Genomic DNA, 15,062 nt, shown 5'->3' with positions numbered 1-15,062 from the left:
ATAGAGGTGTATAAGATGATGAGAGGCATTGATTGTGTGAATATTCAGAGGCCTTTTCCCAGACTGAAATGGGTAGCATGGGAGGGTATAGTTTTAAGGTGCTTGGAAGTAGGTACAGAGGAGATGTCAGGGATTTTTACGCAGAGAGTGGTGAGTGTGTGGAATAGGCTGCCAGCGATGGTGGTGGAGGCGGATATGATAGGGTCTTTTAAGAGACTCCTGGACAGGTACATGATGCTTAGAAAAATAGAGGGCTATAGGTAACCCTAGGTAATTTCTAAGGTATGGACATGTTCGGCACAGCTTTGTGGGCCGAAGGGCCTGTATTGTGCTGTAGGTTTTCTATGTTTCTATGTTTTTACAGCTAGCACTATAAAACATTGCACTAACTGTGAATATCCTGGGGCAGGAGCGGGTCATTCGAGGGGAAATCTCTTGGTTAGTTTGTTCCTGGGCTAGGCCAAAGTTGTCATTCACAGGTCCAGGCCGTGGGCAGTCGAGGGTTCTGTCCCAGCTGACTGTCTATCCCTCTTCCAGGGATATGCCCATGCCAGTGGGTGTCACAGGGACTTGAATGGGCTCTGGATAAAGATGTGTTGCAATTTGAAGCTATTGACTGTAAATAGTGTGAATCATGCCGTATTGAAGTACTGTAATGTGATACTGTAATTACTGAATATTCCTCCTTTGATAAGGCAGAAATATAAAAATATATTAAATGGCTGATAGGCCCTTTTGACAATGGGTTTTAACCTGAGATGCTTTCTGAATTTCTCTCTCCACAGATGCTACCTGACCTGCTGTGTTTTCCAGCATTTCTGTTTTTATTTAATTAAGATTTCCAGAATCTGTGTTTTTATTTAATTTTCTTCAGTGTCCTTCAAACAGATTGATTTTGTCAGGGATGGTTTAACTAGATGTGTTTAGCATTGATTTGGTGATTATGGGGTACTTTTAAAAAAAACTGGTTTACCCCAGGACTAATATCTAGCGAAAGTTAATAATCACCGAGATACTGGATCTCGGTCCCTTTGGGACTTTTTTCTTGTCTTTAAATTCATTGCAATATGAAAAAAATATTATTATGTGGCAAATCGAGCAGTAAGAGTTTGAAGTGAATTGGCTCCACTATCTAATCCAGTCTTTGTATTCTAAGGAGAGTGGAAATATTTCTGTAATTGGACAGGAAGGATCTCTTTATGTCTATACAATTAAAAGCACAAGATACCCATTGTGGATCCTATTAAGCTGAATTATAAGTTATTCATTTGATATGTTCACTGGGACATTATGGAGCTTTATTCATTTTGCTCTGTTGATATATACTTGAGATATTTTTAATTAGTGGGCATTTGAGCAAACTGGGAAAGAAAGTGTGATGATTTTAGTGGACATTTTTAAGAGCTGTAGATTTTTCTGGCAGCTCCTGAAGTAGAATGGAAGGTTAACTTAAAAAATCAAAAGCAGAGCAGGGTTAGTTGTCTTCTGCAGAATCTATTGCGAGTTTTATTGTACCTGATGAAAATATATCTGTTTTCTCAATGGTCACCCAAATGAGTGGAAATGAAGCACATTTAAAGATGGGCACCCTGCCCTTGCTGTTTCACTCAGTGCTTGGCATAGTGCACTGGGATTCTGATCTGTCATTTAATAAGGACTTCAACATTGACCTTTTTTCTCTTGTATGCTCCTGCACCTTTGGTGATATGAATACAAAGAGGCCATTCAGCATGACGAGTCTGTTCCATTGATCGGATCATGAAAACTTGCTAATCCCGGTCCATCTATTTGTACTCACATCACAAAAGTAGACTGGCCTCCAACTCAAAATTTTAATTCAATCACATCCTGGATAATCTCAGTTCTTCCAGTTCCCAGGGAGAAGATATAGAATCATAAGATATAGGAGCAGAATTAGGCCACTTGGCCCATTGAGTGCTCCGCTATTTCATCACAGCTGATCCATTTTCCCTCTCAGCCCCAATTTCCTGCCTTCTCCCCATATCCCTTCATGCCCTGACCAGTCAAGAATTTATCAACCTCTGCCTTAAATATACATAAAGACTTGGCCTCCACAGCCACCTGTGGCAATGAATTCCACAGACTCATTAAGAAATATGGCAGATTCCCACTGCCCTTTGTGTGAAGAAGTTTCCCTTGAAATTCAGATGGCCTGGCTGTAACTTTAGGGTAACGTGCTGGTTCTAGACACCTCCAGAGAGTGGGACTAATTTCTATAAACCTTACTGAATCATTCCATCTTCTTTATCATTCATTTAGAATCTTTTTGTCCCATCCCCAGACCATTGGATTTGGACAAAGTCAATGTGAGAGAGGACTGCAGTAGGGATGACTTAGCTTGTAGTGCCACTATCTCACAGCCCCAGAGACTCTGGTTCAATTCTGACTTCGGGTGCGGTCTGTGTGGAGTTTGCACATTCTCCCTGTAAACTGCATGGGTTTTATTTTGGTGCTCCCATTTTCCCCTGCATTCCACAAATGAGAATGCTGGTAGGTTAATTGGTGGCTGTAAATTGCCCCAAAGAGATGGAACTTGAGGAAGAATTGATGGGAATTGATGCAGGGAAGGGGAGAATAAAATTGGACAGTCTTAAGTTAGTGTAAAAGTGGATATGGCTGCACAGTAGTGTGGTGGTTAATGCAACACTATTACAGCACCAGTGATCCAGGTTCAATTTCCATCTCTATCTGTAAGGAGTTTATAAATCTCCCAGTGACCGCGTAGGTTCTCTCGGGGTGCTCCGGTTTCCTCCCACGCTCCGAAGACTTACAGGTTGGTAAGTCAATTGTTTCCACAGGTGTAATTGGGCGCCTCGGGTTCTTTGGTCCAGAAGACCTGTAACTGTGCTGTAGCTCTAAAAAAAAAAGTTTGAAATCAACACAGACTTGGTGGGCTGAAGGGCCTACTTCTGCATTGACTCTCTCTCTCGCTCTCTCTCTCTCTCTCTCTCTCTCTCTCTCTCTCTCTGGCTCTACAGTCGTACTTGGACAGGCTCAGTGGAGTGACAGGCTCCTCACCCCAGAGATGTTGGAATTTTTCCAGAATCTGATATCTTGAAAATTATTGAATTTCATCACATACCTTACCACAAAGTGATTTGATCTGCTTGGTGGTGTTTGAACTAACTCAGTAGTATAACCACAGAATGGCTTTGTCAACCCAATACCATAGCACATTCCCAAGTATTAAAGATATACCTTTCACAGAGCACTGCTGGAGTGTTTCAAGTGCATCGGGTGCCCACAAGCACGTAAACGAGCATAAACTGCTTGAAACTGCCTCCTGCTCTAGATGCTATAGTTGGTAATTTATCTTCCAAAGAACTGCATGTCTTTCACAACTTATAATTGACCCAAAACATTTTAAAACAATGAGCTGTTTTTCTTTGTCAGATGTGTTGTAGCCTTGATGCTGTGTCAGATCTCATAAAAAGTGAAAATAACACCTGGACTGTACAATTGAAAATTGAATTCGTTGTCATATGTACAAATACATGTAATGACAGGTGCAATAAAAAGTTCACTTGCAGCAACATCACAGGCATATAAGATCCAGTATGCTACATTCACAAGAAAAACATTAGTTATCTGAAAATTGTACAAGAAAAAAAACAACTGGAACAATAACGTCCATTGTAGTGCGAAGTGGTCAAATGGTCATTATGTTGGTGTACTGAGGCAGGGTTGTGCAAGTTGGTTCAAAAACTGAAAAGTTGAAGAAAAATAGCTGTTCTTGAACCTGGTGGTGTGGGACTTCAGGTCTATATAGCTCCTGACTGATAGTAGCTATGAGAAGATGGCATGACCCAGTTTATGGAGATGTTTGATGATAGATATTGCCTTCTTGAGGGAGCACATCACATAAATACTTCTAGTGGTGGGGAAGATATGCTGATGACGTATTGGGCTGTGTTCACTTCTTACGTTTCTGTGCATTCAATTTGCCGTACCAAGCCGTGTTGCGACCAGTCAGGATCCTTTCAATAGTGCTTATTTACTGAAGCACCTCACTCCTACTGGCGTACAGGCCACTGACAGCAGCTCGCTAGAGTCCTCTATCCTGAACCAGTCTTTCAAGTTGTCCCCAGGCGTAGCCCATCTTCTTGATGCCCTTCCTCTCCCAGGGATGAGGTCTTTGGAGCTTCTTTTGGCATTTCCGGTGGCTGTGGGTTTTTTTGCAGAATGGGTTTCCTAGCCCCATGCCCAACCCTCCTCCTTTCACACCCGGGTTTGGGACTGTCCATGGTGGAGTTAATAACACATCAGTAGAAATTTGTTAGAGTGTTTGATGACACACTTTAACCTTCTCAGAAAGTAAAGACGCTAGCACTTGGGTCTGCACGGTGGCGTAGTGGTTAGCACAATGCTTCACAGTACAGGCGACCTGGGTTCAATTTCCGCCGCTGCCCGTAAGGAGTTTGTACGTTTTCCCCGTGATTGTGGGGTTTCCTCCGGGTGCTCAAGTTTCCTCCCACTGTCCAAGGATGGCAGGTTGGTAGGTTAATTGGTCATTATAAATTGTCCCCGATTAGGCTGGGGTTAAACCAGGTGACTGCTGGGCTTGAAGAGCCTTTTCTGTCCTGTATCTCGATAAAGATTAAAAATCTTCCTTGTGATTGCATCTATCCAGCAAGTTAACACCCAGGAATTTAAAGCTGCAGGCCTGCTCTCACACCGATCCTTGGTGTAGACTGGTGTATGTTCGCCCTCCTTCCCTTTGCTGAAGTCAACGATTACCTGTTTCGTTTCGCTAACATTAAGCGTGAGGATGTTGTTGCTGCACCACTCAACCAAGTGCCCTACCTCACTCCTGTATGCCGAAGGATCTCTACTTGTGATTGATCCAACAACAGTGGCATCATTGGTGAATTTGTTTCCAGGGATGAGGGAATTTTATCCATTTGAGAAAGAAATGGAATCCTGAAAGTTGGCGGAGACCTGATGAAGGCAAACTGTGGTACCTTGTTTAGCATTGCGGCTGTGTTCTCAGGAGTGAGCGTACACGTGGAATCCCTGCAGCAGACGGGTCAGCATTACATAGTACAGGGAGTGATTATAGTAATGTCTTGTATAGTTAGAACCTTTTGTGAATCCCTGCTGTCCTCCCTGCTGTGCAGGGAACCAGGGTTGCTGAGAGCCTAGTACAAAGCCAGCAGAGAATCATCTAATAAGCTCAATGTAAGTTGAGCCGACGTGAGTGGTGTAGCTACTCAGTGCTGGGATGCTGGGATCTGAATAGGTTTCCTAGCTAGCATGGTGAGAGTGGGCTAACACTGGCGACTGGTAGCAACTGCTCCAGATCATTGGACCTTCTCATCAGCTCCTGCTGTATGTGATGGAAGTTGCTCTCTCCCCTTCTTCTTGAGAGTGTGTCAGCTTAGATTTATGAGCTCGGATCCCTGGAACCCACAAATATCTACATCTGTTATAAAGGGCCAGTGGAGTGTCTTATTGTAGCGGATAATATTATTCTGGGGAACTAGAGTTTGAGGAATGGGACCTCCTCATAATTGCCAATGTTACAGTCCACACGAGATCCATTTTCCAGGAAGAATAAGGAGTGTTAGATGGATCAAAGGAGAAGTTATGGAATTACATAGCACAGAAGCAGGACCTTCTGCCCATCATATTAACACTATCTGAACAGACAGGTTTAAGGGCATAGAACACATAAGTGTAAATACTTCAGAAATACAGATCCTTCGGCCTGTAATGTCTGTGGCAAACAAGATGACAAATTAAACCAAATCCCTTCTGCCTGCAAGTGATCTATACATTCCTCTATTCTCTGCATATTCATGTGTTTATTTGAAAGCTTCTTAAAAGCTTCTGTTTCCATCAGTCCATTCCAACCAGCCATCATTCTCTGCATAAGGAATAAACTTATTCCACACACCTCCTTTAGAAACCGGCATAAGCACCAGCCTGATGGGCCACAAGGCTCGGGACAGACTTTAACTTTAACAAACCTCCTTTAAGCTTTTCCCTGCTCACCATAAATGCATCTCCTCTAGATAATTCTACTTCTGACTCTTTACCCTATCTATGCCCTTCCATAGTTTTGTAAACCTCTGTCAGGCCCCCCCTCAGTCTCTAGTACTCCAGGGAAAGCAACCAAACTGAATCCAATCTCTCCTTATAGTTCGTATCTTCTAATCCAGGCAGCATCCTTATAAACCACTTCTGTATCCTTTCCAAAGCCTCCACATCGTTTCTCTAATGGGGCAACTAGTACTGTGCATAATACTCCAAGAGCAACCTAACTGGTATTTTATATTTTCTCATCTGAAAGTTAAGTAATACGTAGTGGGAATATGGAAGGAGCTCAGATACGGGAGCAGTTTTTGAAAACTAAAGGTTTAGAAATCATGACAATGAACTTCTAAAGTGAAGGTACTTTCCATTTAATATATTTGGCAGTCCAAATTATGGTATGATTTTTAGTTCATAGAGCTGTACAGCACAGATACAGAGCCATCAGCCCAACCAGACTTTACTGATTATTGTGCCGACCCAGCTAGTCCCAATTTCTTGTGCTTGGCCCATATCCCTCTCAACTCGATCCCTCCATGTACCTATCCAAATGATTCTTAAATTATATTATTGTACTTGCCTTACCCACTTCCTCTGGCATCTCGTCCCATATACTCACCACCCTCTGTGTGATAAAGGTGTCCCTTGGGGATCTTTTAAATGTTTCCTCTCGCACCCTAAACCTATGCCCCCTGGGAATAGACTGTTAACTTTTCTATGCCTCTCATAGTTTTAAGCAATTCTGTAAAGTTTCTCCATCATTCTCCTGTGTTCCAAAGAATAAAGACCTATCCTGGCCAACTTCTCCATTTAATTTAGGCCCTGGGAACATCCTTCAAAATGCTTTCCAGTTCAACCATGTAGTTATCCTATAATAGGGTGACCAAAATTGTACACAGTACTGCAAGTGCAGTGTTTAACCCTCAATGATGTTTCAGTTAGAAGATCCCGTTCAGCGCAGGGTATTTCTAATGATGGTTCTGTTGATCTGTAATTGTTTTATTTATTGTGAAGAAAATCTCGTAACAATGAATTGCAAATGACACTCTAAAGTATGTGCTGTAGCCCCTGATCACTGATGAATGAAATCTAAGGCAAATAGGATGCAACATGGACATTTTCAAAGGATTGATTTTCTCCAAAATTCCAATTAATGTAATGGAGGATTGTGATAGACTGAAATCATTCCATGCAGCGAGTAGTGGCTTGGGCCACCGTCGTTGAAAATCCAATGGGAGTAATTAGCAGTAATGTCTAAAAGACGATTGGTTGAGTACATTTTGAAGCAAGTGTTCGACTACTAGAGAAGTGTTGAGGAATAATAATTTTTACCCAAGAAGTGAATGTATTGAGGGGTCTGAGCTTATCAGCTTCAATGTCTAAAAGAGGCAGAAACTCTTTCCTCAGTCAAAAGGTTCCTTGGGTCGACATTTGAAAAGCTGCAAGCTGTAGAGGAAATTAAATTTATTTCATATGCACAGGTACAATGAAAAGCTTACTTGAAGCAGTATCATATAAGCAACATTCACAAGAAAAAATGTAAACTAAACATGAATAAAACACTTTTTTTAACAATTTATTAGAACAACAACAGGTCCATTTTAGTCAAAGTAACCAAAGTGGTCACAGTGTTGCTAAACTGGACTGATTAGGGTTGTGCCATCTTGTTCAAGAACCAGTGGTTGAGTAGCTGTGCTGAGAAGTGGGTCAAGTAGTTCTGCTGGAATGGAAATGAAAGACCAAACGGTCGTCTTTTGAGCTGTGATGCTTGATTTTAAGAAATGAGGATGTTCTGTGTTTTGATTTGGTCCAGTTGCATTTGGTTTAGAAGTTCTGTATACTAAGATGACTCTGCACTTGCAGTACAGGCACAATGCGACAGCCAGCTTTGGCTGGTGTTTGTGTTTCTGGCACACATAGAGTCAGCCCCCTCCTTAGAATTAACAAGCTTTTCTGTTCAGAATTTGGCGTCTACTTTGGAAACATGCTTTTGCAATGTTTAGCAGCTTCAGTGCTTTGCTATAAATGTAAACTCCCAGTGAATCATACTTCTGCCTTTCTTTCTAATGTTACCAATGTTGGTCTAACATGACAGGCTTCTTGTTTTAAATCTCTTGTTGTTAAAAGCTTGCAGAGTTAAAAATCAGATCAATTGGAAAACAATTGAATTTGGAGTTTGGGCAATTTTGTGCTTTCCTTGATATAGCTGAAGAACAGAACTACCCGTATTCATTGTGGTTCTTTTACAATACTGATTGAAAACTGTTTATATTTTGTAGATAATATGTGCTCAGCTCAGGATACATACGTGTATGTGGGCAGTTCTGTGCATTTTGTAGGCGAGCATGTTAAACCATTTGACCACCAGATTATTTTGATGTGCTGAGTGTTACTTGGCAATCACGATGCCATTTTATGCATGGAAACCTCCAAGGTATTTCTGTACTCCTTCAAATGTCATTCCAAGTCTCCTTACTATCAATGAAATTCTTTTGATGTTCAGTCACTGTTATAATGTGGGGAACTGAGCAGCCATTTTGAACACAGCAAGATCCCACAGAGAGTACTGTGATGAAGAATAGATGATTTAGCATTGTTGATTTAAGGGTAGGTATTGGCTAGGGCCAAGGCTTTTCTGTGTAAAGGTGCTTTCAGAGCTGTTGTACTTACCTGAGTGACTGGAATGGCCTTGATTTAATATCCCATCAGAAAATCAGTGCCTTTGATAGTGTGGCACTCTTCCTACTGAGCTGGAAGTGCATCTTGGAGCAACACACACAAAATGCTGGAGGAATGCTGCGGGTCAGGCAGCATCTAAGAAAATGAATAAACAGTCAAGATCTTGGATTGAGAACTTTCATCAGGACTGGAAAGGAAGGGGGCAAGACCCAGAATACAAAGATGGGGAGAGGATATGGAGTACAGGCTGACAGGTGATAGGTGATACCAGGTGAGGGGAAGGTGGGTGGGTGGGGGAAGTAAGAAGCTGGGAGGTGATAGGTTGGCAGAAGTAAAGGACTGAGGAAGCAAGAATCTGATTGGAGAGGACAGTGGACCATGGAAGAAGGCGAAGGAACGCGGACACCAGAGGAGGGGTGATGGGAAGGTGAGGAGAAGAGAAGGGGTGAGAGGGATGACCTTTTTAGTTCCTCCAGCATTTTGTGTGTGTTGCTCGAGAGTTCCAGCATCTTCAGAATCACTTGTCTGGTGTTATAGATGGAAAGCATCTCCTCTGACTTAAAAATTACATAGAAATTATGCGTTATTTTCAAGTACATTCCTGCTCTGTTCTGTTTGTTATTGCATAGGATTAACTGGATAGAAGCTAGTCCATGACAGTCTTGTTGTTCTGGCCTGTAGATATCCAGTTTGTTTTGTATAAACACCACTTCCGATACACAGGTTTATTTATATATAATTTCCTGCATGGGTTACTTTTGATCCAATTTGAAGCGTGCGGTGGAAAAACATTCATCTTCATGCACTCTTTATTTGCCCTGGAAACAGCAATATCAATGAGTCTTAAGTTTTTGTTAATATTGGCAAACATTTGGTAGATACATTTTGAAGGAAGCATTATGTTTAAGTTTATTGTTGCACCATGAGTTTACTCTTGTTTACACTGTATAGAGTGTTATGTATGTGTAATACCTTGGTTAATGTTGGTTGTGTGAATAATCAACAGTATTAGTATATTCAGGCGAGCAACGATTCTCTATTGAATTTAATACGGATTTTACTTTCCTTTCTGCAGTTTCATAGGTAAGAGATCTCATTAAAAGCCCTGAAGAAAGCTTCACTGCATGGCTGTGCAGTTACGCATTTGGAGGGCAGTAAACTTACTGTCTTTTCCTTTGCACATGTAACATTTTGGATAACACATTTGTAGCCCTATGACTAGAAAGTACTTAAGTTTCTGCATATCCAGAATCATTCCATTTTACCATTGGTTCAGGTATCAATTTTTGCATCGGTTGTTGTTTGCATCGCAATTTGATTTTACTAAAATTGAAAGTCATATTCACTTACTACTGCAGCTCTTAGTTTTTGCATTCTCATTGTGCTATTAAGCTGTGAACAATTAAGTGCACTACAGCCTGCCCAAGTAATGAAATGGTTCTGTTCTTACAGATATCCAAATGTCAATTTTATCTGTTAGTCAGAAAGGGCACAGAAGTCATTCAATGCGGTAACCATACACCGTCATTATTGTATTGAACATGTAGATGCAATCGTAAGAATGTTACGCGCCGAAGTCTTTACTTACCTAGAAGTTTAAGGAAGTTCAGTATGTCACCAAGATACTCTCAAAAACTTCCACAGATGTACTGTTGAAAGTATCCTGACTGGTTGCATCATGGTCTGGTATGGCAATTTGAGTGTATATGAACTTAGGAAATTAAAAACTTCCAGGCTTGGAAGGCATTTATTAGACTGTTCTGCCCAGTTCCAGTGCAGGGTCTCGACCCAAAATGTCAGCAATTCCCTCCCCACATCTCCACAGCAGATGCCATTCCATCCTGAGTTCCTCCACCAATTTGTTTGTTGCTCCCGATTCCAAAATCTACAGTCTCTTGCAACCAGTTTAAAAATTGTGTCATTTGACCAACTGCTGTCAGGGCTTTTTATTGAACGTTCCGGAGAAAGTTTGTGATAAACCTTGTGTCTCAACTGTACATTGTATATTTCTGTACGTTCTCCAGTGGGGTCTCCTAGTTGTAAAGAACCACTGACTTCTGGGCGGGTTTAAAATGGCTCACAATAAGATTTAACCTAAATAATTCTATTTTATTTGTTCATTTTATAGGACAAGGGCTTTGTTGGTAAGACCTTTCATTTCATGGAGTGAGATGGTTTTGGTGAACAGGCAAGTTTTAGGTAATTTATATGTTTTTTGATTTATTGTGTTTGCTTAAATGTATTAACTGTTTAAAACACTTTTATTCCTTATATTTTGGCAGTTTTCAATGTTTACTGCTTTCTAATTATAATGGCTTTTTCCTTATATTTTGGCAGTTTTCAATGTTTACTGCTTTCTAATTATAATGGCTTTTTAAATGTTTCTGATTATTTTGGTAGCTAATTAAGCAATGTGTGTTGTAGTGGATGGAGAGACTACTAACATTTTTACCTTTGCTTTGGGGCATATGAGGGAGTTTCACGTGGAAAGTCTCCAAGTATTCCTCATCCTCATCATCACAAAATGCTGGAACTTCCCAATGGCATCATGGAGCTCTGTCTCCAAAAGGATGATGGTGGTTCCAGAAAGTGACTCACCACAATTCCTTCCATGGAAACTGAGGATGGTCAATACATTCCAGCAGTGATCAGATAGAACATAAAATAGTACAGCACAGCAATGGGCCCTTTGTGCACTATGTCTGTGCCAAATACAATGCCAAATTAACTTAATCCCTTCTGCCTGCACAGGATCCACATTCCTCCATTCCCCAATCGTTCAAGTGGTAGCCTATTTCAAACGTCTTCCAATCTCCATCTAAAATAAAGCTTTCCTCATACATCTCCTTTGAATTTCTACCCTCTTGCCTTAAGCTACGTCCTTTGGTATTTAATGTTTCTACCCTGGGGAAAGGATTCTGATTGTCTACCCTATTGAAGCTTCTCATAATTTTTTAAGCATCTTTCTGGTATCCCCTCAGCCTTTGACATTCCAGGAAAAACTTTCCAAGTTTGTCCAACTCTATGCACATAAGCTTTCTCCCAGGGAGGGGTTGCTAAAAATAATAAATTATAGGTTTAAGATTAGAGGTGAGAGATTTAAAAGGGACATGGTTAGGAGGGATTAGAGGGCTAAACATGGCCAAATGTGGTTTTAACTTACTGGGCAACACAGTTAGTATGGATTCATTGGGCCAAATAACCTACTTCATGCCATCTGAATCTATAACTCTACTAATAGCTAATACCCCATTTATATCAAATTATTTTGTCTGCATTTCGATGGTAACCTATATTGATAAAGGAGTCCTTTATCAATATGAAATAATGATTTACTTTTCTGAGAGTGCTGTGGCCAGTGATAAATCAGGGAAGTTTTGGAGTAGGTTCATTGGTGATTAAACACTGGCAGAAGATACTTGCACCGCATGATAACTGCTGAAGCTTCAAAGAAATTTAATGTGCTCTTTGTTTTATATATAATCAAAACTTGTGTCAAGTGAATCAACTGATTGCCTTCAGTTCCACAGGGAAACAGAAATCTAAACTCCATGACCACTACTGAAGAAAATTCATCCCCTCCCTCCCAACATGTGCATCGCAACAGTATTTATCCATTCTCTTATTAACTTACTAAAAGTGTTCCAAATCTAATTGCTAATTATCATGGTGAAAGGCAAGAGTGCATGAATATCCACATTAATTCTCAATGACTCTGGATGCCACAGAAACAGATTGTATGAGTAGACGTTGTCATAGTGCATTTTGATCAATCTTTAAAGGATAAAGTGTCCCTGCTCATTTATTCTGGGTTTAATTTGTCACAATGTGATGACCCACAATGAAAGTTTTAGGCACTAAAAAGTGAAATGCAGTCAGAATGCAGGAGAGAGCATGAGGGTTTTCCAAGGTCAACGGTGAAGTGCTTATAACTGATAGGAAGCCTCTACATAATCTAGTACCTGAAGCTTATTGCCTTCAACAAAAAAAACTTGAACTAATATCACACCTTTAACAAGGTAAAACACCCATGTGTGTTTCCTCTGGTTACTCCGGTTTCCATTAAAGCATACAGGTCAGTTCTCTGATTTGTCTCTCATGAATAGGTGAGTGGGAGGATGTGAGGGTTATTAATGGGAATATGGAGAGAATAAGGCAGGATTAATGTAAATGTATGCTTGGTGATCTGTTTCCATAGCCTGCAACTCTATGACCATGATCCCCAAGGGGTTTCAGAGGGTTACTACCAGGCACAATTTGTACTCAAGAGGAGGTACAAGGACAAGAAAGGGAAAGTTTTAAGATATTGAATAGAGGTAGATTGGAGCAACTCCTGAGCCCACCAATCTGTTGAATTTAGTGTAGGAATACACCAACATTAGTTTGTTGATTCTGTGTGGTTATATTTTGTTTGCATCAGTCTCATTTCTTGTTATGAGCTAAAGCATAGAGTCCAGGTGAAGGGATTGGAGCTCGAATGTCAAGTATCTATTTCTCTCCATAGAATTTTGTCTAACCTCTTGAGCTCTTCAACAACATTTGTTCTTGTTTTTTTCACTCCAGATTGCAGTATCAGCAGTTCCTTGTGCCTCTGGTGTAGTAGCCCAGCCAGGCAGGATACCCTGCCTAAGAATAAACTTAATCCATCCACTGATTTTACCAGACCTTGCTATTCACTGTATACTTCTTAATTAAGCTGCTGTACAGACATCTTGTGTTTGGTGGCAGCAGGTCATTTAATCAGAAACAGAACCAGGTTTATTGTCGCTGACATTTACTAACATACAGTATGTCATGAAATGTGTTGTTTTATGGTAGCGGTACGGTATAATACAATAAAATATACCATCAAATACCTAAAAATTACGATAAGCATTCACATTCCAAAATCTGATGACAGAAGGGAAGAAGCTGTTTCTCAAACATTAAGTGTGGGTCTTTGGGCTCCTGTACCTCCTCCCTTATGAAAAGTAGACATGTCCTGGAATGTCCTGGGTGGTATGGGTCCTTAATGATGGATGTCACCTATTTGAGCCATGACTTTTTGAAGATGTCCTTAATGGTGGTGAGGCTAATGCCCATGGTGGAGTTAGCTGAGTTTACAGTCCTCTGCAGCTCCTCACTAACCCCAGGATGGGAACAGAGCCCTGTACTTGTAGATCATCCTCAGCTGCAGTCAGTGAGGCTCCATCCTCAGAGCTCTGTGAGCTCTCTCCATCTCATTGCTACATACTGAAGTTGTTAGCACTTGCCATCACTTCCACTTGTGACAATGTCTCCTCTCAAGTTTTTCATGCGGTTCAGTCGGCAACATTTATGCCTTGGAGACAAAATGTTGTGGGATTAAACCCACTCCAGGGACTTACACACAATACTTAGGCTGGTATTAGGACTCCAAGGGAGTGCTTTACTGTTAGAAGTGCTGCTCTGTGTATGAGTTCTCTCAGGTGGACCTTAAAAGAGCCACTGATGCTAGTGCAAAGTAGAGCTGGTTTAAAACAGAAACATCCCTTATTCACAGCAGTAAGTAAGTCCTCTTGTATCTTCTTCAGACAATCGTGACAGCAGTGATCCAAGTGTGTTTTGCAGAATTACTAGCCCTTGGACATTCAGGGCAACTCTATGTGTCATGTTGTGACAGTACATGACGTACTAATCGCCAGCATAGTCTGGATTAGTTGAGGCACAAAGCAGACTTTGTTTTTTAAAGCAGAATGATTAAGGGAGGAAGACAAGAATGCGGGAAACATTCAGCAGGTCTATGGAGAGGGAAGTAGAGTGAGGTGAAAGTCTTTTCTGTTCCAAGGTCAATGATTTGAAATGATAACTTTGTTTCACTCTCCATATTTTCGGAGTAACTCCAGCACTTTCTGTTTTCAAATGACCAGAATTTAGAGTTTTTCCATATTTAGCATAAGAGAAGAACATTGAATTTCACACAGTCAAGACAGAGCAACTTCCATTGGGTAAATATTTCAGCATACATTTGGTGAGGGTTTCAATTGGATCTGAATCTTCAGCACACTATACTTAGCCTGAGATTTTGCTCAGAAGAGCATTTAACCAGAACATTGGCAGCAGCTACATCAGCAGTTTTCTGTTAAGAGTGTCACCGAAATATTCAAAATGCAAATAGCGAGGACTATTTTATTTTGCTACAGAAAAAAAGACCTTAAGCTCAATATTGTTACATGGCAGTATGCCAGTTTGCAACTGTCAGCATTATGTTGTACTGCTGAAATGTGCAAACAAGTTGCTGGGGTTGTCTATTGTATCCGGTGCTTCCGTTGCAGCCTCCTCTATGTTGGTGAAACCCGCCGTAAATTGTG

General features: G+C 40.9%; 1 protein-coding gene across 3 annotated transcripts in view; it reads left to right on the top strand.

The window, feature by feature from the left end:
- Nucleotides 1-15,062, top strand: part of znf516 (zinc finger protein 516) — a 143,323-nt gene that overhangs the window by 29,548 nt on the left and 98,713 nt on the right. For 2 of the 3 annotated variants that reach the window (XM_072261523.1, XM_072261502.1), the window contains exon 2: nt 10,862-10,932. The exons of the other annotated variant lie outside the window; for it this stretch is intronic. The gene's annotated coding sequence lies outside the window, so the exon portion shown is untranslated. The remainder of the gene's footprint in view (nt 1-10,861; nt 10,933-15,062) is intronic. 3 annotated transcript variants of the gene reach the window in all.

The sequence above is a fragment of the Mobula birostris genome, chromosome 1, assembly GCF_030028105.1.
Source record: "Mobula birostris isolate sMobBir1 chromosome 1, sMobBir1.hap1, whole genome shotgun sequence".
In the NCBI taxonomy this organism is placed as follows: Eukaryota; Metazoa; Chordata; class Chondrichthyes; order Myliobatiformes; family Myliobatidae; genus Mobula; species Mobula birostris.
Note: the sequence above shows the minus strand (reverse complement) of the source record. Positions and strands in the feature narration are given on the sequence as shown.